Here is a 22,790-nt window from a genome sequence, read left to right as displayed (position 1 = left end):
TCTATTCGAGAGGAATCATACTAACTCAGATTCAGGAAAGTTCTGAAAAATACTACACTAAAACAAAAGCCAAATTAGGGACCAGAAAGAGAGCTTGGTGGCTGTGAGCACTTGCTGTTCTCCCAGCGCCTTGCGGCTCACAGCCGTCCCTAACCCAGTTCCAAGAGATCTGACACCCTCCTCTGTCCTCTGAGGTAGTCCTGTCAGGCATACAAGCAGCCAGAACATTCGCATACAGGAAATACAAACAAGACTTCAAGAAAATGCCAAATTACTAAAAAGACTGAGGAACTACTCCCCTTTGAAAAACAGACCAAAGAAACATGACAATTAGGTGTTAACAGTGAATGATCCCTAAACCAAGGTGAGAAGTTTCCTAGTTTTTGTTTTTGCTGTAAAGACTGTAATCAAGAAATCAGTGCAAATTGAGAGGGGTACAGTTTATCCTATCAATTTGAATGGACTGAGAGACACCTAGGAGGTTAGTGAAGCCCAATTATAGGTGTGGTTATAAATAAGCGTTTCCAAGATCACTGCCACAGTAGCAACCAAGGAAAAAAAAGACTCCCCACAGGTGTGGGTCCATCTGATAAACTAGAGCTTCAGCTGGAACAACAGGAAAGAAGAAAGACCACCAGGGCAACATGCTATCACTGTCTCTGACTCAGTCACTCACACTCTTTGCTTCCTGGTTGCCTTGAGATAAGCAGCTCCTTCTGTCATGAAGTCATACTTCACCAAAGGTCCATAGCAATGGAGGCAAATGAGAAGGGGCTGAAAACCCAAAACAGTGTTCCTAAGTCACTACCTGAAAAATATTAGGACGAACAACTCTAAAATCAGAATCATTTCAGTAGCAAGTTAATAGCTATCAGTTTTCTTTAAACACTACTTTAAAATTTTCTTTCTTTCTTTCTTTCTTTCTTTCTTTCTTTTTTTTTTTTGGTTTTTCGAGACAGGGTTTCTCTGTGGCTTTGGAGGCTGTCCTGGAACTCGCTTGTTAGAGATCCGCCTGCCTCTGCCTCCCAGGTGCTGGGATTAAAGGCGTGCGCCACCAACGCCCGGCATACTTTAAAATTTTCTATGATTATCTTTTTCCTGTTGGAGTGATCAGGAAGTTACAGGTTTATTAGGTAGGTCATGCTGTTTCCTTTACAAGGTTTATTGGTTCAATCCAGGCAGTGGCTTCTTATACCTATAATCTTAGCACTGGGAAGGCGGAGGTAGAAAAAAAAAAAATCATACGTGCTAAGCCAGCCTGGACTACTTACTGAGAGAGATCTTAACTGGAAAAAAATAAATAAAAGGAAAGAGTACTAGCTCACTCTATCTTACAGTACCCAGGGTGGGGTGGGGTCAAATGGTTCTATTGGAGTAAACCACTCACTCATGCTTACTAGTTATCATATTAGAGTTAAGATAAAGAAAAAAAAACTATAAAACAAGTCAAGACCCATCCATACCTCTGTTCTCAAGAGAGCGATTCAATATATGAAAGGAAGAAACTAATAAAATAAAAGGCCAGGTTAGGGGTCTGAAGAGATGGCTTGGTAGGTAAGAGTGGTCACCGCTCTTGCAGAGGACCTCAGTTTAGTACATGGTGGCTCTCAACCATCTTTGTAACTAGACTTCCAGAGGCTCTGGCACCCTCTTCTGACTTCCATGGGCTCAAGGCATGCACACGTGCACAATATATATGCAGGCCAAACACACACACATAAAATAAATAAATAAATAAATAAATAAATATAAAAAGAAACAAAACAAAGAAAAGTGAGGACAGGTGGTACATGCCTGTAATCCTAGCTCTCAGAAGCCCAAGGTGGGGAAGCTCAGGTCTGAGACCAGCCTATTAATATAGCAAAACCCTAGCTCAAAAAATATATATATTAAATTCAAATGTCAAAGTTTTCTAGTACTGTTGGGAAGTAATTTGCGATTTAAATCTAGTCTGACAACACAAAATTCCTTCAAATACTCTTCTTTCTTCTGGTAGAGACTAAATACTGAGCAACCTAGGCAAGTACTCTACGACTAAAGAATGCCTCCAGTTCTCTCTTGCTATAGCTTGGCCAGGTGAGCCTTCCAGTTACTGCACAGCCGGCTAGGCCTCAGATTAACCATCCTGCCTCAGACGCCTGAGCTAGGATCACAGGGATGGGTCACCAGGTCTGGCCACAAACTTCAAATCCCCAGGAGTATATACAAACAGAATTAATGTATGGCTTCTGCTTGTTTAAGATAAGGTCTCATTTTCTAGTCCATGGGAGTCTTTAGCCATTGGGACTCTTCTTGCCTTAGACTCCCATGAGCTAGAATTACAGGTGTGCTTTTTAAATATTACTTTTCATACAGAAAGTTTTAGTCCTTTGCGACCAAAGCAGTAATAAAAGGCAGAATGAGATGCTAAGTGAAGCTACCAAGGCTCAGTGAACAGTAAGTGAACTCAATTCTGCTGCCATCGAATTCAAGGAACAAGTAATGCAAGTCCATGCGTCAGTAAAATTATGTATCAGGAAACTGTAAACAATAAATTCCTTCTAAAAGCAATATTTAATCTATATGTTGTGTTGATTGTCATACAAGTGTCTACCACACAATTTGATAAAGTAACCTGAGGGAAAAACACACAACTGACTAAAGAGATAGCTCAGCTGCTCTCCCTGAGTTCTTTGGGTCCCAGCACCCACACAGTGGCTCACAATCCTTCCATCACCCACATAGCAGCTCATAATCCTCTGTAGCTCCAGTTCTGGGGGACTCAATGCCCTCTTCTCACCTCTATGGGGACCAGGCACACATGTGGTGCACATACATCCATGCAAACAAAATACTCATAAGCATAAAATAAATAAATCTTTGAAAAAAGAAACACAGAACCAATACTTCACTTGGAGCAGTGAAGAAATACTGCTTGAACTGAATTTAGTGGCTCATGCCTATAATCCTAGCACTTGGGATGTAGAGGCAAGAGGACAGAATTTGAAGCCAACAAGACCATCTGTTTAAAAAAAATGTTGACACAACTCTAATATTACTTCCTTCTTCACATACTCATGTAAACTGTATGTCTCTTATAAGGGTATCTGAATTAGGTCCATCAGAAGAATTCAAAATAATTCCATCTTAACACACATCTGCAGGGAGGACCCTTTCTATAAATAAATTTCTTTACAAGGAGTACCATTCAGTCCACTTGTAGGAGGCCTGGAACTGTACAACAAATATAACTCTGGAGTTGGGCAGACATGAGTTCAAGACCAGATCAGACATTTACAGTTACCATTTCCAGTCTTGCTATCTGATTTTATAGAATGCTAAAAAGATAATGTGCTATATAGAAAGTGAATAAATTCTTCTGCTCTGGAACTAATTTCATTGAAACTTTATGGTATCCAATGATTGCAGACAGCTGCTGTACAGCATAGTTCCTGTAGTCAATAACACTGTATGATGTGCTTACAAATGTAGGTAGGACTCCCATATTATGTGTTCTTGCTATGAAAATAAAAATAAAATTAAAGTCTCACACAAGGAAATTTTTTTCAGGTGATGGACATGTTTTTCCAATGATTGTGGTGATGGTGTGCCATTTCACATGGGAAACCTCAGTCAAATTGTACACATTTAACATATACATTTTAGGGATTTTTCTATTTGTTTGTTTGTTTTTAAAGACAGGATTTCTCTGTGTAACAACCCTAGCTGTCCTGGAACTAACTCTGTAGACCAGGCTAGACTCAAACTTAGAGAGATCCACCTGCCTCTGCCTCCTGATGCTGGGATTAAAGGTGAGCGCCACTTGGTTTCCAAATACATTTTAATATGTATCATTGTATCTCATGTGCTGTCTTCTGTCGTTTGACATAAACTGGCCTCACCTGGCAAAGAGGGAACTTCAATTGAGAAACTGCCCCCATCAGACTGATCTGTGGGCATGTCTGGGGAGCATTTTCTTAATGATTGACGTGGAAGAGCCCAATCACTGTAGACAGTAGCCATCCCTGGGCAGGTGATCCCAGATTATACAAGAAAGCAAGCTGACCAAGTCATGGAATGCCAGGCGGTAAGCAGCACCCCTCCATGGTCTCTGCTTCACTTCTGCCTCTAGGTCCCTGCTTGAAGCCTCCCCCACCCACTTCCCTCAATGATGGACTGGATGCTCAAGGTGTAAGCTAAATGAAACCTTTCCTTTCCAAGTTTCTTTTGGCCAGAGTGTTTTATCATAGCAACAGGAACCAACCAGAACACCTGTTTATTTGTTTTTAAAAAGCAAGTTGAATAAAAAACCTTGTTCTGTTAACAAATTTAGATTTCAATCATGAAGTACTATGACAGATCATGAAACCAAAATGACCTCTCCACATAGCATGTAATCAAGAATGTGGAACAAGGGAGGAATAATGATTAGAGAATGTGTAAGTCATATCCACCTGCAGACTGATGTGAGAAACACGGGGACATGAGAAACTGACCAAAGCGGGCAAATGTGGGAGACAAAAACATGACATACTTGTGTGCACATGGCTCTGCAGAACCTCACCAGGGTGCCCATCAGTTCCTGCCACTGACCAGTGCGGGCAGGGTGGATGTCTCACTACACATACTACCAATGATATGAACAGCAACATTTAACATTCTGGTGTAGCTGCTGGGTTGTTCTAGTCATCAAGACAAAGATTAGTAAACAGGTCAGTCCTGAGTCTGATGCAGGTGTCTGGGAAACACCTCAATGGGAAAACAAACAGGTTGTTGCTTACCAGATCTGATCTAAGGACAATTTCCTTCCCTCTAATTCACAAGAAACATGAAACCATAGACACATTCATGTCCTTCCAAGAATGTGTATAGCAAAACATGAGGCTGAGGAGGGCTTTAGCAAGTTGAAGAGTGGTCAAAGAAAAATGGCCTGAGGGAACTGAGGAGAGACCAGAGAGGAAAAGATAAACAGCACAGTGTGACACGTAGTGGAAGGAAGCCTGTACCAGACTTAAACACTGTAGCTTATAGATTTACCCAATTCCTTTCCCTTCCTTCCCTCCCTGACCCTTCCTGTATTCTCCTCTGGTAAAATCAGGAAGGTAAAAAAAGAAGTTTCTATGACAGTTCAAGCACACAGCACAACCACTAGCCATAGTCAAGATGTTCCGTACACAGAGTCACCCTTGGAGGCAAAGTATCCCTACAAACAGAGCACGCAGTCTCTCCTCCCAATCTCACACCCCTAACCACTACATTACTGTAATCATGGCCCCATCTTTTCCATCCAATAATCTTGATTCTTCAAGATAATAAAACTGTCCTCCAAAGCTGAGTGGCATTATAACCCAGGAGGACAAGCTGTGAGTAATAAAACAAAGTATAGCAAAGTTATGTTATGAATACCTTTACATTTAGGATGTGTTTTTTAGTGTTGGTGGTTCAGATCTAGCCAACAAAAAGCACTCGTCTTACAGAACCTGCTCTGCTGCTTTTGCAAGTTTAACTCCTTACAGTCAGATTGCTCAACTCCTAAGGCTATGTGAAGGTGGTTCACTCTGAAAGGGCAAGTACTGGCTGTGCTTGCCGGACTTGAATGTATAAATAAATGAATGCATTTGAAACACTTTGGGAAGTTCAATTCAATGACTGAGGGGGTTAGGAGAATTTCATCTGTGAAATTTTAACATTTATTTAAAAAGTAAAGAGAGACAAAAATACAGAAAAAGAATAAAAAAGTTTCCCCATTTGTACAAAGTTACAGTTTACAACTACAATTAAACAAGACTAAAGAAAACTTGGCTTTTACTGCTACTTTACTAGGTTAATTTACAGCCCTTCCATACACAAAAGCCCCTCCCAGCATCCAATCCACACACAGAACTGCTACTCTATCCACTGTCTGCTCCACGAGAGCTCCTTCAAAGCAGAACTTCTGAAATCTAAGTATGAATGATGGTAAGCAATCTGCACGACAGCAGGGACCCACCTGTCTCTCCCTCCCTAGTGCCCGGAATGTGTTACAAATATGTGCCACCATGCCGGTTCCCCTGGATTCAAGAGGGTGAACTGAGTTCCTGATTCGTGCCCAAACGCCTAAGGATGCTTTTATAAAAGGTATGAGGGCCCAGGAAGCCATAGCTAACACTCAGACTGGGAAAGAGGCTCTCTGTCTGGGAGCCACTGTCAACTCAGGTCTTGCTACAAAATGAGAAAGCCCAGCAAAGAGGAGGGAACCCTGGGGGGCAGTCTCAGTACTGACAGACCTCACTCCTTGCAAAGTAGAAGCATGCGCATCACTGGAGACAGAAAAAGAACAAGAGAAACAGAGGCATCCAGATGGAAAGATGCGGCCCCTGGGACATCAGAAGTCCTGGGACTATCCCCAGCACTCTAGCAACAGTACTTGAAAGGCATTCTCTTTACTGATGGGCAGTATCAGTTCATCAGCTAAGGTTTGGAAACCACACACATTTCTTAATGGCTGGATTTCAATTTCTTCCCCAACTCACCAGTAATCCTCTCTTCCAAAGCCCAGAACCTGGAACATTTCTTCTTTTTCTTTTCTTTCTTCCCCCCCACTCCTGAGGATTTCTCTGTGTAACAGTCCTGGCTGTCCTGGAACTCAATCTGTAGATCAAGGTGGCCTTGAACTCAGAGATCTGCCGGTCTCTGCTTCCCAAGTGCGGTGATTAAAGACCTGTGCCACCACCACCTGGCCCCCAAGTATGGAACTACTAATACTTTTATTGCTTAATCCTATTTGTCCCAAAGACATTGCCATGCCTACACTAAACCAGTTCCAAATGCCAGTTTCAGGGGGTCTAATATCCCAGAGACCAGGCATGCAATGGGTACACAGGCATACATGCAGGCAAAACATTCACATAAAATAAACATTTTAAAATATCTTTTTCATGTGAGCCTCAAAGCTGCAAAGTGTTTGCTCTGCAAGCCCAAGGGCCCAAGTTCAATCCCAGAACCCATGTAAAGGAAGGAGAGAGTCGACTCCACAAAGCTGTTTGACATGTGTGCTCTAGCATGTGCCCCTCTTCACACACGTCATATAAACACACTCACAAAACAACAAATAAAAATAAAGTTATTTTTATGTGATCCACTAAGCTAAATATTTTTCATTATGGCCAAAAACCTACCTTTTCTTTTTCTCTCCTTTCCTTGTTGATATTGAAGCCAAGACCTTGTGCATGTCGGACAAGCACTCTACCACTAAACTAAATCGTCATCCCTTTCAAGCTCTCACTCTAGTACTCTGTAAGAGAGCAGCGCACAAGTGTGAGTTCAAGTCAGCCTGTGCTTATAATGGACAACAGTAAACAAGGCTCCAAAGGAAGGAACTCTATAGTGTGGCATTGTCCCACCTTCAGTATAGACATTCAGCTGTAATTCTGCACATGGGGTTGAGGAAAAGGCACAGTGAGTAAAGTGCTAACCACAGAACACATAAGTATAATGACCTGAGTTTGGATTCCCCAGTGCCCACGGAAAAAGCTGGGCGCAGTGGCACCTGTCTGTAATTCCAGCATTGAGGAGGCAGAGAGAGACTAATGGATCCTTGGAGCTCACTGGCTGGCTAGCCTAGTTCAATCTGTGAACTCCAGGTTCAGTAAGAGACCATTAAAAAATGGACAGAGTGCAGAAGACTTCCAATGTTGACTTCTGAAGACCCACATGCACACAGCAACACAGATACCATCCCCCAACACACACACACCTGGGCATGGTGATCCATACACACAATCCCAGCACTCAGGGGGCTGAGAGAGAGGAAGACTGTAAAGTCAAGCAGCCTGGGCTACACATCTAAATTCCACCTCATACCTTCCCCTGCCCTAAAAGATAAAAGAACCCCAGAACCATAAAAATAAATAAATTGGTCTAGCAAATGTGCACCTTCTCTGATGCACTCTTAACAGCTAGTTAGATGTCACTTTTTAACAAATGGGTTTGAAATCTATTAAACTCTTCAATTGGACGATTGTCTACCAGGACCTGCCAGTCAAGTGAGGCCCTCAGTTTGCTAGCAGCCATTTAAAAGGTAGGCATAGTGGTATATACTTATGATTCCAGTGATGGGAGGTGGAGAAGGAAAATCCCTGGGGTTCACTGGCCAGACAGCCTGGACTACACAATGAGGTCAAGCTAGCAAAAGACTGTCTTAAAAAAAAAAATTTAAAAAGTCGGGTAGTGGTGGCGCATGCCTTTAATCCCAGCACTTGGGAGGCAGAGAGAGGAGGATCTTTGTGAGTTCAAGACCAGCCTGGTCTACAAAAGCTAGTTGCAGGACAGCCTCCAAAGCCACAGAGAAATCCTGTCTCAAAAAACAAAACAACAACAACAACAAAAAAACAAAAAAACAAAAACCAGGTGTGTGTGTGTGTGTGTGTTGGGGGTGTGGAAAGGTGGCTCAACAGTTAAAACTACACATTACATTACTCTTGCAGAGGATCCAAGTTCAGTTTGCAGTATCTGTCAGTTGGCTAGTTCCAGGGGAGCCAATGTGTTCTTCTGGCCTACACTCTCCCCACAAGCATCTGGGTATGGTGGTCCATACATGCAATCTCCAAAATAAAATCTCTTAAAAATAACAAGGTGAGGAGCGGTGAGACAGTCCATTTGGTAAAAGTGCTTGCTGCCGAGCCTGACAGTCTGAATTGGATCTTCAGGACCCATGTGGTGGAAGGAGAGAAGAAACTCCCACATGAAAGAAGCTCTAACCTTCACCCATATGCCACAGCATAAGTGTACACACACAATTAAATGCGAAATTTAAAAAATATTTAAAACGTCTCTGACACTCAAAGAACAACACTTAAACTCATCACTAGTCTTCACATATGTACGCACATGTACGTGCAACTACAAGAACAAACACACAAAACAAATCCTATGCCTCTTACCCGGTTTTAATAATTACCAATATATGGCAATTCTTATCTATAATCCTTCAGATACACTGAATATTTTTTTTTTTTTGGTTTTTCGAGACAAGGTTTCTCTGTGGCTTTGGAGGCTGTCCTGGAACTCGCTCTGTAGACCAGGCTGGCCTCCAACTCACAGAGATCCGTCTGCCTCTGCCTCCCGAGTGCTGGGATTAAAGGCGTTCGCCACCAACGCCCAGCCAGATACACTGAATATTTTAAAGCAACTTCCAGACATTATTTCATCCCTAAATACTTCAGCTCTTATCTCTAAGACTGAAACAGTCTTTTTAAATGTCACAAAACTATTAACATATGTAAAAAAAATCCCTTAAAATCATCTAATATTTGACGGCTACTCAAATTATTCCCAATGGTCTTGAAAATATCTTTTTACAATGGTATAGATATAAGTAAGGTCTGCACATTACATTTAGCTGGTATCTAATCTTTTGAATATGCAGTCGTGCCAGGCATTGGTGGCTCATGCCTTTAATCCCAGCACTCGGGAGGCAGAGGCAGGCGGATCTCTGTGAGTTCGGAGACCAGCCTGGTCTACAGAGCTAGTTCCAGGATAGCCTCCAAAACAATACAGAGAAACCCTGTCTCGAAAAACCAAAAAAAAAAAAAAAAAAAAAAATGCAGTCATTCCTCTCTTTTTCTCTTGGCATACATTTGAAGTCACTATGCTCACTTTGCTCTATAGTATTTCTCACATCATAATTAATAACATTCTACAAACTGTTATATTCAGAAACTTAGTTTTTAATTTAATTTGTGGAGGAGGAAACAAGAATATTCATGAATGATGTCATGCTCTTCCTATTCTGTCACACACAGGAGTAAAGTTTAGTAGTTATTCCAGTTTTGAAGGTAGTATAGTTTATCATAAGACTGTCAGTTTGCTCCATCATTCTAAAGTTCCTTAAATGTTTTTAACTATTAGTGACGATCAACACACGTCTTTTATTTCATTATATCATTACATTAAAGCTTTATTTTAAAGAAACAGATCTAAGACTTTTTGTCAGATTATAAAATCTTGTTTGCCTGTTCCTCATGTGTAGAATTATGAGAATTTTTTAAAAGACGGAACAAATCACAATGGCATTCTAAGTCTGTAAAATCAAACCACAAATCAAAACTACACAGCCACTAAGATGACTAGAGCTGAAAAATAAAGACAGTAAATGTTGACAAGGATGTGCAGAAACAGACGTTCTCAGATAGCTGCTAGGATCGCCAGATGATGCAATGGTTCTGGAAAACTGTTCTACAGTCCCTCGGCAAATTAAACAGAGCTAACCATTTGGTTTAGCAACTCTGCTGCTAGATCTATATATCCAATAAATTATATATACAAAACCTTCACAAATGGGAAAAGGGATTTGCAAATCATTATGCCTAATAAGAGAATGTATCTAGAATGCAAAAAGAACTCATCCCTGATAATGAGTTTGACAACTACCTTATGTGCCATCCTAGAACCTTCATCCAGTGCCTGATGGAAGCAGAGGCAGACACCCACATAAATACTGAACTGAACCACTGGTACCCAGTGACAGAGAGGGAGGAATGATGAGCAAAGGGGTAAGGAATGGACTGGTGAAACCAACAGAAACAGCTGACCTGAACAAGGGGGAGATCTTGGACCCCAGACCAACAGCTGGGAGGCCAGCATGGGACTGAGCCAGACCCCCTGAATGTGGGTGTCAGTGAGGAGGCCTGGGCAACCTATGGGGCACTGGGCAGTAGATCAGTATTTATCCCTAGCATACAAATGGACTTTGTGTGTCCATACCACAAAGAGGGATGCTCTCTCAGCCTGGACTCTTGGGGGAGTGCCTGGAACCTGCCCTAAATGAAATGACAGACTCTGGGTATCCCCTATGTGGAAGGGAGTGGGGAAAGGGTGGGAGGCTGGGGGGGGTGATGGTGGAGTGCGGGAGAAGGGGAAGGAGAGGGACCTGGGGTTCACATGTGAAACAAGCTTTTTTCTTTAAAAAATGTAATAAAATAAAATAAAAAAGGAACTCAATAATAAAAGAAATCATGTTTTTAAAAAAATAGGTAAAGAATCTAAATAGACAGTTTTTCAGGTAACATATACTAATAGCCAATATGCACATGGAAACACTCAACTTTTTGTTGTTGTTTTGAGACAAGGTTTCTCTGTATAATCTTGGCTGTCCTTTCTAAGAAAAGGAAAGGAGTTACTTTTAGGGCTGGAGAAACGACTCACAGGTTTAGAGATTGTACTGTTCTTTCAGAGAACCCGAGTTTGGTTCCTAGCACCTATATCAGATGACTCACAACTGCCCATTACTCCAGCTCCAAGGGACCCAATGCCATTTTTTGCCTTCTGTGGGCACCTGTATTCATGTGCACATACTATGCATATGTATAATATAAAAATAAAAATACTTTTAAAAGTAGTTACTTTCTCATTCATTATCAAATAAACACCACTCAAGGCTCTATAGGTGCAGAGGATACAGGTTCAATTCCCAGCACCCACATCAAGCTGCTCACAATTGCCAGTAACTCTAGTCTGGAGCAGTGATTCTCATTCTGTAGGTCACGACCCCTTTGAGGTTTGCATATCAGATATCCTGTATATCAGATATTAACATTAAGATTTCGTATCAGGCCGGGCGTTGGTGGGACACGCATGCCTTTAATCCCAGCACTTGGGAGGCAGAGGCAGGTGGATCTCTGTGAGTTCGAGGCCAGCCTGGTCTACAAGAGCTAGTTCCTAGGACAGCCTCCAAAACAATACAGAGAAACCCTGTCTCGAAAAACCAAAAAAAAAAAAGAAAAAGATTTCGCATCAGGTGGGGGAGGAGAGGAGGGAGAGGGAGCTGGGACTGACATACAAAGCAAGCTTGTTTCTAATTTAAATTTTAAAAAAAATTTCGTTATCAAGGGCAGTGGTGGTGCACGCCTCTAATCCCAACACTCGGGAGGCAGAGGCAGGCAGACCTCTGTGAGCTCAAGGCCAGCCTGATCTATACAGTGAGTTACAGGACAGCCTTCAAAGCTACAGAGAAACCTTGTTTGAAAAAACAAAACAAACAAACAAAAAAGATTTCGTATCTGTAGCAAAATTACAGTTATGAAGTAGGAACAAAATAATCATGTTATGGTTGGGGTCACTACAACATGAGGAACTGTATTAAAGGGTCCCAGCATTAGGATGGTTGAGAACCACTGCCAGAGAGGATCTAACAACTTCTCATTGCCTCCCCAAAACCTGCATGTACAGAGAGCAGGTGCACATGTATACATATAAAATAATAGAAAATAATAATGAATCTTTAAAAAAAATAACCACCTCACTTGAAGAGATCGGCCACACTTTTTTTCTAATATTCTTTGTTAGAGCCGGGTGTTAGTGGCGCACGCCTTTAATCCCAGCACTCGGGAGGCAGAGGCAGGTGGATCTCCGTGAGTTCGAGACCAAGCCTGGTCTACCGAGCAAGTTCCAGGACAGGCTCCAAAACAATACAAAGAAATCCTGTCTCGAAAAACCAAAAAAAAAATTCTTTGTTAGGCAGCACAAAGTTGGCTATTTGCTTTGTTTTTCAAATGGGGTCTCTGCTGGCCTCATTTAATCCTTTCTTCACCCTCAGAGGTGAATGGGAATTACAGGTATGTACTACTAAGCCTAGCAAAAATTGACACAAAAATTATGGAAGTTGTGATAGCTATTATTGGTTGTCAACTTGACTACATCTGGAATTACCTAAAACCCAAGTGGCTGGGTACACCAGTGAGGGATTTTTTTTCTTAATTAAACCACTTGAAGTGGGGAGAGCCACCTTTAATTTGAGTCACTCCTTCTGCTGGCAGCCTAAATAAAGGACATGGAAGGAAGCTTTTTGCCTGCAAGTCCATTTCTTCACTGGCATTAGAGCCTACTTCTTTGGAATTCTAGCACACAGTAACGCCAAGCTGAGACATCCAGCCCTGTGGACTGAACAACTACTGAACCAATAGACCTTCTGTTGGTAGACAGCCATTGCTGAACTAGCTGGACCACAGCCTGTAAGCCATTCTAATAAAACACAGGGGGGTGGGGGGGTGTTCATTCTGTAAATTCTGTTCCTCTAGAGAACCCTGACTAACACACAAATCATCATCTCTACCACAAGATAACAAGAGAATGATAACCTGACTCGTTTGCCCACAGGCAGGGGCAAGGAACGGAGTTTCTTCTTTGTGTACATGTATGTGTGGAAGTATAAAACTGCACACATACCTGTGTGAATGGAAGCTAGAGGACGACCTAAAGTGTCAAGATTTCTTAGGAGTCATCCACCTTTGTGTTTATTTATTTAATTTAAAATACGGTGTGTGTGCATGTTCACCCTACAGAAGCCAGGTGTCCGATCCCGTGGAGCTAGAGTTCCTAGCAGCTGAGAGTTGCCAGATGGAGAGAGACACTGATAGCCACAAATCTGGTTGTCTGCAAGAGCAGTACTCACTCTTAATGACTAGTATATTTCTCTTTCTTAAAGTTTTATTTTTAGTATTTTTAATTGTGTATGTGGACATGAGTGCAGGTGCCCTTAGAGGCCAGCAATGGCAGAGCCCCTGGAGCTGGAGTTATGTAAGGGATTGGTATGGGTACTAAAAACAAACTCTAGTCTTTTGCAAAAATACTCAGTGCTCTTAACCACTGAGTCACATGTCTAGCTCCTATAACATATATCTTTTCCTCTTTTTTAGGAGGGAGGGGTTTCAACACTGGATTTTTCTGGTAAGAGCCTGGCTGTCCTGTCTCTGATAACAGCCTGGCTGTCCTGGAACTCTCTTTGTAGACCAGACTGACCTTGAACTCACAGAAATCTTCCTGCCTCTGCCTCCCAAGTGCTAAGATTAAAAATGTGTGCCATCACTGCCTGGCATATATTTTTAAGAAATAAAGAGTGGGATTTGTCTGTGATAGCACTGTCTGAAAGTCAATTAACAGTGACAGTATTGCAAATTAGTTCAACTTTAACACTAAAATAATCCTCTGATTCAGTGAGCCCACTTGAGGGGTAAAGTGTTCAATATCGTCATTCAAAAGTAACTGAGCAAAGAAAAAGAGGAAGGAATAAAACAGACTTCACAAGCTACATGGAATACTACATTTTAAACAAGATACAGAAGTGAGTAAATACCATTTTATGATATTAAATTTCAGAAACCATATTCAATATGTACTAACTACATATAAAATCCTTGTCAATACACTGACACAACTGAGTGTGAATTTAGAGTAAATATAGTTTTATTTAGTGGATTCTCTTTTCCATAGAGGATATATTAAAATAACCCTTAATTTTAGGATAGTTAAGTTGCTGCTCAGCTTTATTAGGTCTGTGTTACACTACTGCTATTTTTGCACCTGCTTAAAGAAAAAAAGTTTTCTTCTGTTTTAGAATTTGGAACACTTACTAGTTCTTGCACTAAAAGAAAGAAGACAAGATTCTATATTTGGCCAGTTTCCTGCTTCAAACTTAAGCCTGCATCTCACTTCTCCACATGAAGGCCACAACAATAATGTAGCAATGTTTACAAACTAATGCTGAGGCCCTCCAGATATGGTACTTGGCAAATACCAACACCAGAGCTTCAGAAAGTAAACCACCATCATTCAGTTCTGGTCTTCTTGTACAAATCACATGACTCCTTCTGAACTATGCTGGAGCAGGAAAGGGAAATGACATATGACCACTGGAAAAGCATCCCAGGTGATTCTGCTGGGTATTATGATTTACACTTACTGACCCACAGTTTAGGGGACAGAATAAATGGGCACTACTTCAAAGAAGTGGCAATTTGTTGGTACATCTACAAATAAAAAATACACAAAGGTCTTTTGATCCAATAGTTTCATTTCTTAAAAATACATTGTTCAGATAATTGTTCATACAACCATATAGCAAAATATCCAGAAGGATGTTCATTGTATTCTTGTAAGAGAAAAACCTAGAAATAAATGTTTAACATAAACACTAGTTACAAATACAAATGGCAGTCCTGTGTACAGACAAAACAGGTTCTTTTACAGCTGTATAACAAAGTTGGAAATGTCAACACTGGTTGCTCTTCAAGAAGACCCGAGTTCAATTCTCTGCACCCACATGGCAGTTCACAGTGGTCATAGTTCCAGTTTCATGGGCTCCAACAACCTTTCTGGCCCACAAGGGCACCTGGCACACAAGTTGTACACAGACATATATGCAGGTAAAACCACCATACACATACATTTTTTAACTAATTCTTTAAAAAGAAATGTCAATACAAAGAGTAAACAACACTTTGTGCTAATATGGCTAGGAAGAGTGAGGTGTGACTGGTATGGCCACAGGGAGAGGAGCCCATACATGGTTATCAAGGAGCAGAGTTTATGGAAAGCCACAGATGTTCAGCACATCAGCCATCCTTGGGAAGGAGTTAGCAGATAAGAGGACAGGAAGTTTCCTTCCTCTGCATACCCTTTTGACTGCTAGAATTTTCCTCTCCAATGCTTTAGTTATCTTTCCCCAAACTGAGTAAGAGTCTATCTCAAGAGAAATAATCATCCTCTGGGTATAAAAGAATGTGATTCTACTTCTGTGGGTCTGGGTCACTGCCTCCTAAATTGCACAGGTATCAGTAAGCATGTGGCTCCATAATGGCCCCAAATGACTTCTCCAAGTCCCTGACTCCTTTGGGGCCTCTACACTGTCAAAACCCTAACACAACAAAATAAGTCTTCACTCTGACTCTAATCTCACCTCCAGCCCAGCTATACATCTTCCCAGTTCCTCCAAGATTGCTTGTGTTCCCCCCTCTCCCCTATATGTGCAGTCTACAATATACAAATGTTGAAGATCCCCTCCCAGGAAAGCCTTCCCAGACTACCTAGGCAGAGGTTCTGGAAAGAGACTGACAGAATTAAAATTCTATTCCCTCATCGGTCTACTCATTTCTAGTTCTGATGAGCCCTTATAATTATTGAAAAGATTAAGCAAGATAATTCATGTAAGGCATTATTATATAGTGTCACAGGCAAATAGAAAATAGCAATTATTATTACTCTAATAGCACCTATGATGTAACTGTTTATATATACCTGTCCAGCATTGGCCTATAATCGTCTCAAAGATAAGAATATGACTTTCTCATTTTCATTTTGAATCCCAAGCACTTTTCCTGACAAATAGGAGGCATATGAATGCACTAAATCAAGGGGTTTGCTTTTCTGGTTCGGTATTCACCCACATACTAAATCAGTGGCTAAAGGTACCCAGTGAATAGTCTCCTGGATCCAACCATGCCTCAGAGTGAACTTGTCAGGCCACTTGGGGCAGAGAGAGGTGAAAAGTAACAGAGGAGCTTTTGGCCTTTCAAGAACAGATTAGAAGCAAGTAGAATATAAAACCTACCAGTCTCTCCCTGATGACTACTTCTGGGAGCTGTGTGCCACAGACATGGAGAGTATGAAAGTCCTAGTCCACACTCCAAACAGGCCTTCAGGAAACACTAGGAAACATTCCTCTTGGCAAGTAGTTAAGAATCTACAAGAAAACTAGGAAGAATTCTAACAGGGAAAACTTGAACAGGACACAGTCCCTGTCCTCAAGAAGTTTCTCAAATGAAAAGAACTGTAAAGGGACACCTGGAAACTGGCAAGAAAAGGTGGAGGAAAGGGGAACCCAGAAAGCAAAAAACGTCCCCAAGCATGAAGGATCCAGCAAGCAGCTCTGAATGGCTAAACACGGGTGGAAAGGAAGGAAAAAGGATCGAGGTAACCATAGAAGCTCAAGGTTAGGCGAGATTGCCAAGTGTCTTGTAGAAAATGATAATGCATTTGGAGTTCCATTCATCTCATGAGGGAAGGAAAGGGAGGGAGTTTTTAAGTGCACAAATGACAGCATCAGATCCATGTTTTTGAAAGCAGTATCCAAGCACAAAGATGTTTATCCTTTCCCAGTCAATCCTCATCCACCATCTTCTGGCTCTCTGGCTGCCTCAATAGTTAGCAGGTAACAAGTGATGCCATATCCGAGGACATGAGACTGGTTTTCAACAGGGATTCCCTCTCCCAGCCAAGGGCTTCCGCCGGCAGTACTCTAGGAGGGTTTGGAGTATTTCTTTTTTTTCCTGTCTTACAAATATTATCACTGACAACGACAAAACCCTGAATCTATCAGGGATCAGCTCTGTCTCTGCAGTTTTTAATTTTAGGAAATACAATTGGGAGTTAGCCCCCTACCCCAAGAGGCAATTTTTAAGATTTACTGAAAGTAAACAGAAAAGATATGTGTTCCCAAGAGGCTCGTTTTGAATTCGGGCAGCCTGAGTCCATATTTTCCTTCTGAAGCATAGACAACAGTTGGGATCGAGAGGCAGCGAGGGGCTTAGGAGTAGGACCAGGGAGGGGTTTCAAGAGAGGGGAGTGATCACTGAGTGATCCACCTTTCTCCTCCCACTAAATGGACCTGAGCAAATACCGTTCTCGATAAAGTTTTTTTTCTTTCAGAATGAACTATGGCAGCAACCTGGCCAGGGCCCCAGGAGGACGTCCACAAAGTTCCAGCCTGTCCGTGTCCCGCACGTTTCCGGGACCCCCTCCCCCTGTCCACCGTGCCAGGATGCACAAGCCGGAGGCGCTCCTCCGGGAAAGGATCCAGGGACCGCTCCCACGCGCGGCCGGGCCATCCCACCTTCCCAAGCCCACCCGACGGCAGCAGTCGCGAACGCTTACCGAGCCCGGCGCCGGGCGGGACCGCGGGGGACGCGCACGGCAGCTCCGCCTCAGCACCGCGGCGGCGGCGACTCGGCCCGCCGCTCCCCTCAGGGCCGCCGCCCGGTCCGCTGCTCGAAGCCCCGCGGCGGCGGCGGCGGCCTCGCCTCCATGGCGAGGAGAAGCGGCAGAGAGAGGACTGGGCGGGAGGCTGCGATGGCGGCGTGGTCCAGGGGGTCTGTGCTAGATGCCCCCGCGAGTCCCTGTCAGCGCCTCACTCGCCGCAGCCTCACTCCCGACGCGGCCTGGGCTGTAAGGCGCTTCGTCATTGGCCGTTGAGAGACGGGCGCTGGTTCGCTGACGCTAGGCGGGCGTCTCCGCCTCCGCGGGCCCCACCCCTGCGCGCCGGGCTGCGCCGCGGAGTTCCCCAGGAGATGAGGGGGGTCTCCGGGTAACAAGACAAGATGCTCCCCATCCTGCGGAGGCGTCTGTCTCCTGGCACCAACGTCTTGAACCTCGACATAGTCCTAGGTCCCTGGGATGGCTTTCTTCCCAGTTTACAGATGAGGAAACTGACAACAGGCACAAGCCTCGCCAGTATCTACCAACTGGGGAGCTGAGGCATCTCTCCACCCCTTTCCAAATGTGATCCTTTCGTCTGTAACCCCCACCCCCACCCCACACACACACACCTTGCTGCGAGGTACTTAAAGGACGAAGAATGTAATTGTGAAGAGAGAGGTATTTGCCTAGTCCCTAGAACGGGTTTGGCTCTGTGGATGTCATCTTAAATAAACCAACCCACATCGTCCCCACCCGAACCCCAGGGAAATCTCTCTTGCTTTCCAGATGTGGATGCTGGGCCCGACTCTCTAAAGCTGGGTGGAAGCACGGCACGTGGTGCTCTGTTTCGCGGGGGGGCCGGGGGATGCCTTTTGATACAGGCCTGGTGCTGGAACGGAAGACTGAAAGCGCTGTGAGACCAGGGGCGCGGACTCTGTTCTCACAAGTCTGGGCATCCGTCCCTCGCCTAGCGCTCGTTACGAAGCCATCTGGCGGTGCTTTGGGAGGTAGCGGTTCCAGTTTCGCACCTTGCTTGCTGTTAAGACCTGGGGCGCCAAGTTAGAACTCTATGCACACAGTTCTATATTTGTGGAATAAATGTGTAGTGACCAGAGCCAGGGCCTGGAAATTTGGGTTGAACTAGGCCTTCTTTAAAGTCCTCTCCCGCTCCCCTCCTCCCCCTCCCCCCGGGTAGTACAACTCCTTGGGTAAGATTTGATTCTGACTCTGGCTCTCCCTAGGCAGGGCCACCCCAGAGAGAACCTAAATGTCAGATTCCAGCCAATGAGGCTCCTTACATATGCAAGGAGCCGATTCCCTGGGAAGTGCAAAGTCTACCAGGGATGCAAATACACAGCAAATCGAAAAGTGACTCAATGCAAGTTCTGGTTTTGCACTAGAACTCAATGCATGAAAAAAAACACAAAACAAACAAACAAAAAAATCTGAAAACACTAAGTGCTAAGAGAGCAGCCCCCCGGCCTTAGAGTAAACCCGATCAGCCATGTATTTCCTTATCTACAGCTAACCTACACTGTTTTATTTTTATTTGAACTTGCTGGACCATAAAAGGATTTGTCATACTAATATTTGGTAATGTAATTAAAATAGGATAAGTGGTTCTCCATGAGACCGTGTGAAGGACATTGCTGGATTTGACCACACTTGGGAAAACTTGTGGAGAGGTGTGGAAGACAGAGTCCTGGGTTTCCAGGTCTTCCCTGACTCTTCTGGAACCTTCCAGGTACATGGAGCTTGGCAAAGTAACTCATTCTCAGAAAACTGCAAGTTTCTTTTCTCTATATAATAGTCAACAGGATATTTGTGTAGGAATGACACAGAACTTCAGACCAAAGTTCTTAAGTGACCCACTCTAGAGACCAAGGGAAGGAAGGCTACATGGAGTTTTTATAAAACCAGGGTCTCAATTTTAGCTGCCTTCCTGGTAAAACTGGCCCAGCTCTTTTGTTCCTAGACTCCTGGTCCTTTTCAAAGTCCCCTACACCATTAGCAAAAACAAAAGATTGGGATTAAAACAGGAGGAACTCAGAGGATAAATTGGAGTCCCCCTGCTCCATACTGCATTGGTACCTGTAGGTAGGAACCAACTGGAGTAGCAGGGCTGGAGGACAGGACTAAGGAGCCATTTCCTTACAAAAGCCACTTCCCCTCTCCAGCTCACCCTTCTGTATAGTCATTGAACAATGAGCTGTTCTCTCAATAATTCAGGATGCAGACCATGTACTGCATGCTGCAGAGAGCAGCTCAGGGGAGACGTCAGCTAGCAGGAGCTTACATTCTGGGGTGTAAATGGATACTAAGCAAATTAACATGAATGTTTACTAAGTGCTAAAATGAAAATGAAGCCAGGAAACATGAAAGTTGGAATAAATAAAACCCAAGTGACTTTTTTTTTAAAGATTTATTTATTTATTATGTATACAGTGTTCTCAATGCATGAATCCTTACAGGCCAGAAGAGGGTGCCAGATCTCATTATGGATGGTTGTGAGCCATCATGTGGTTGCTGGGAATTGAACTCAGGACCTCTGGAAAAGCAACCAGTGCTCTTAACCTCTGAGCCATCTCTCCAGCCCCCATGAGCCATCTCTCCAGCCCCCCCCCCAAAGTGACTTTCAGGCCACTGCTCATTTCCTGAGAGTCATCTGCTGACATTTTGTAACTAAGGTAGGCCATACAGGCTCTCTTTCCTAACACACTTTACAACCACTATCAAATTTAATCAAGAAGTGTTTCCATACTTGTCCCAAACCTGAATACTTGCCCAATCCATTAGACATTCCATACAAGACCACAGACACAAGCCTGCTTGTATAACTGGGATGAAGAACGTGGGAACTCACACATGTTTAGCAAGTATTGCACCTTTAAATTAGCCCCCAAGAATCACAATCCTAATTTTTTGTTGGTTTTTTTAAGACAAGGTTTCTCTGTGTTGCTTTAGAGCCTCTCCTGGCACTCGCTCTGTAGACCAGGCTGGCCTCAAACTCACAGAGATCCACTTGCATCTGCCTCCCAAGTGCTGGGATTAAAGGCATGAACCACCACCACTGCCCAGCCACAATCCTAATTTTAGATATGGATATTTGTAAGTGTATTCACTTGTGAAAACTCAGCAAATGTGCGCTTGGAGATCTATGCCGTTTCCTGAGATAGACACAAAGTATCACCCTAACCAAGAAGCTATTTGCAATTGATTACTTCTGGGAAAGGGAAAATGGGTCCTCTCAAATGGAGCACCTCTAGGTATATCCGCCACCTTATGGCCAGGAGTAGTTGACCAACACAAAACTGACTCCATGGGTTTTGTGTGAGTGTGAGTGTGTGTGTGTGTGTGTGTGTGTGTGTGTGTGTGTGTGTGTGTGTGTGTGTGTGTGTGTGCATTTTTTGTTCAGTTTGGTATTTTCTGTCTTACTGGTATTTTCTTTCTTTTTAATTTGTCTTGATTTTCCTTTTTTGCTTTTGTTGGTTTTAAGAGAGAGGAAGAGAAAGAACATGAAGCTGGATGTGTAGGGAGTTGGGGAGAAACCTGGAGGGTTGGGGAGTGAAAATAATAAAATATAGTGCATGAAAAATGTTTTTTAAGTAAAAACTAAAAGAGATCTGTGCATTTCATTGTATGAAGATTTTGCCTGAATGGAAAATAGATGCAAATAACTCTAGTTTATTTGTTGGCTAGTTCAATGTCAACTTGACACAAGCTAGTCACCTGAAAGGAGGGAGCCTCAGTTGAGAAAAACGCCTCCATAAGATGTGGCTGTAGGTCTTTTCCTAATTAGTGATTTGATAGCGGAGAACACAGCCCATTTTGGGTGGTGCCATCCCTGGGCTGGTGATCTGGGTTCTATAAGAGAGCAAAGCCATAGAGGCAAGCCAGTAAGCAGCCCTCCTCCACATTCTCTGCATCAGCTCCTGCCTCCAGGTTTCTGCCTTGTTTGAGTTCTTGCCCTGACTTCCTTCAGTGATGTTCAAGAATAAACTAAATAAGCCTTTTCCTCCCCAAGTTGTTTTTGCTCATGGTGTTTTATCACAGCAATAGAAATCCTGAGATGGAGACACCAGAAGTACCAGGATAGTAGGTACTGCTGTGACAGACCCGACCAGTTGGGGAGTCTTGTGGGAGAACTCTGGAACTCTGCACTAGAAAAGCCTTCAAGTGCTGAGAGCTCAGTGAGCTGTTTTGTAGGAGCTTGGAAGACAAAAATGTTGAGAGCAGGGTAGACAATGGAGGCCTGGCTTGTTAAGTTTCAGAGGGAAGCAAAGCCTACTGGGCCCATTTGTGTGAAGAGCCTGTGGTGTCTGTTTAGCTGGAGCTGAAAAATTGGCTGTGATTAATAAGAACCACTAAAGAAAAATCTTCCGTTTGCTGGGATAATGGATGCTGGTGAGCTGGGGCTGAAGACTCAGCTGTGATTAGGAAAACAACAGTAATCTTCTGGCAAGTGTTGACCTCGGGGTCAATACACAGGTGTATTCCAGAAGTGTTCTAGAAGACTGCATCTCCTGTTGGCAGTCAAACTTGGTAGTGTAAGAGTCACTCAGAACTGGTTTTGAAGGCATGGAGGGGTCATGGGGAGCATCTGAGGCTTGTCACTGTGTGGCAGCACTGGAGTCTCTGAAGAGAGTCCAGGAAAGGCTACTGGTGAAAGTGCAGCCCGGTTGCGTCAAAAGACTCCAGCATTCTCGAGATGCCAACATCATGAGATGACCACCAAGACTGCAATAGTGGAGTGGAGCCAGCAAAGCCTAGAAGAGACTTAAGCCCTTTGGAGAAGTTCAGATCACTGAGTGGATCCCAGACGCTGGACAATGAATTATATACACTGTTGGAATTTGGTTTTGCTTTGTTCAGATTGTGACTGTGCCCTGCTTCTTCCCTCTCAAATTGAAGAAGTCTTCAATTTATTGTTGATTTTACAGAAGCCCACAATTAAGAGATTTTTGGGATTTTACAGATTTTTTAAGAGACTGGGTATTTTAAAGAGACTTAATTTTTAAGTGTTTAGATTTTTAAATTTTGGATGTTAAAATTTAAAATGTTCACATTGTAACATAGACATTAAT

General features: G+C 43.2%; 1 protein-coding gene across 1 annotated transcript in view; it reads right to left on the bottom strand.

Annotated features, from left to right (window-relative positions):
- Positions 1 to 17,946, bottom strand: part of Ptpra (protein tyrosine phosphatase receptor type A) — a 100,124-nt gene extending 82,178 nt beyond the window's left edge. Inside the window, exon 1 of the mRNA XM_013112358.3 lies at positions 17,665 to 17,946. The gene's annotated coding sequence lies outside the window, so the exon portion shown is untranslated. The remainder of the gene's footprint in view (positions 1 to 17,664) is intronic.
- Positions 17,947 to 22,790: the final 4,844 nt, after the last annotated feature.

This window comes from Mesocricetus auratus, unplaced genomic scaffold (assembly GCF_017639785.1).
Source record: "Mesocricetus auratus isolate SY011 unplaced genomic scaffold, BCM_Maur_2.0 Super-Scaffold_100004, whole genome shotgun sequence".
Classification (NCBI taxonomy): domain Eukaryota; kingdom Metazoa; phylum Chordata; class Mammalia; order Rodentia; family Cricetidae; genus Mesocricetus; species Mesocricetus auratus.
The sequence above is the reverse complement of the archived record's forward strand: the minus strand, read 5'-3'. Positions and strand labels throughout refer to the sequence as shown.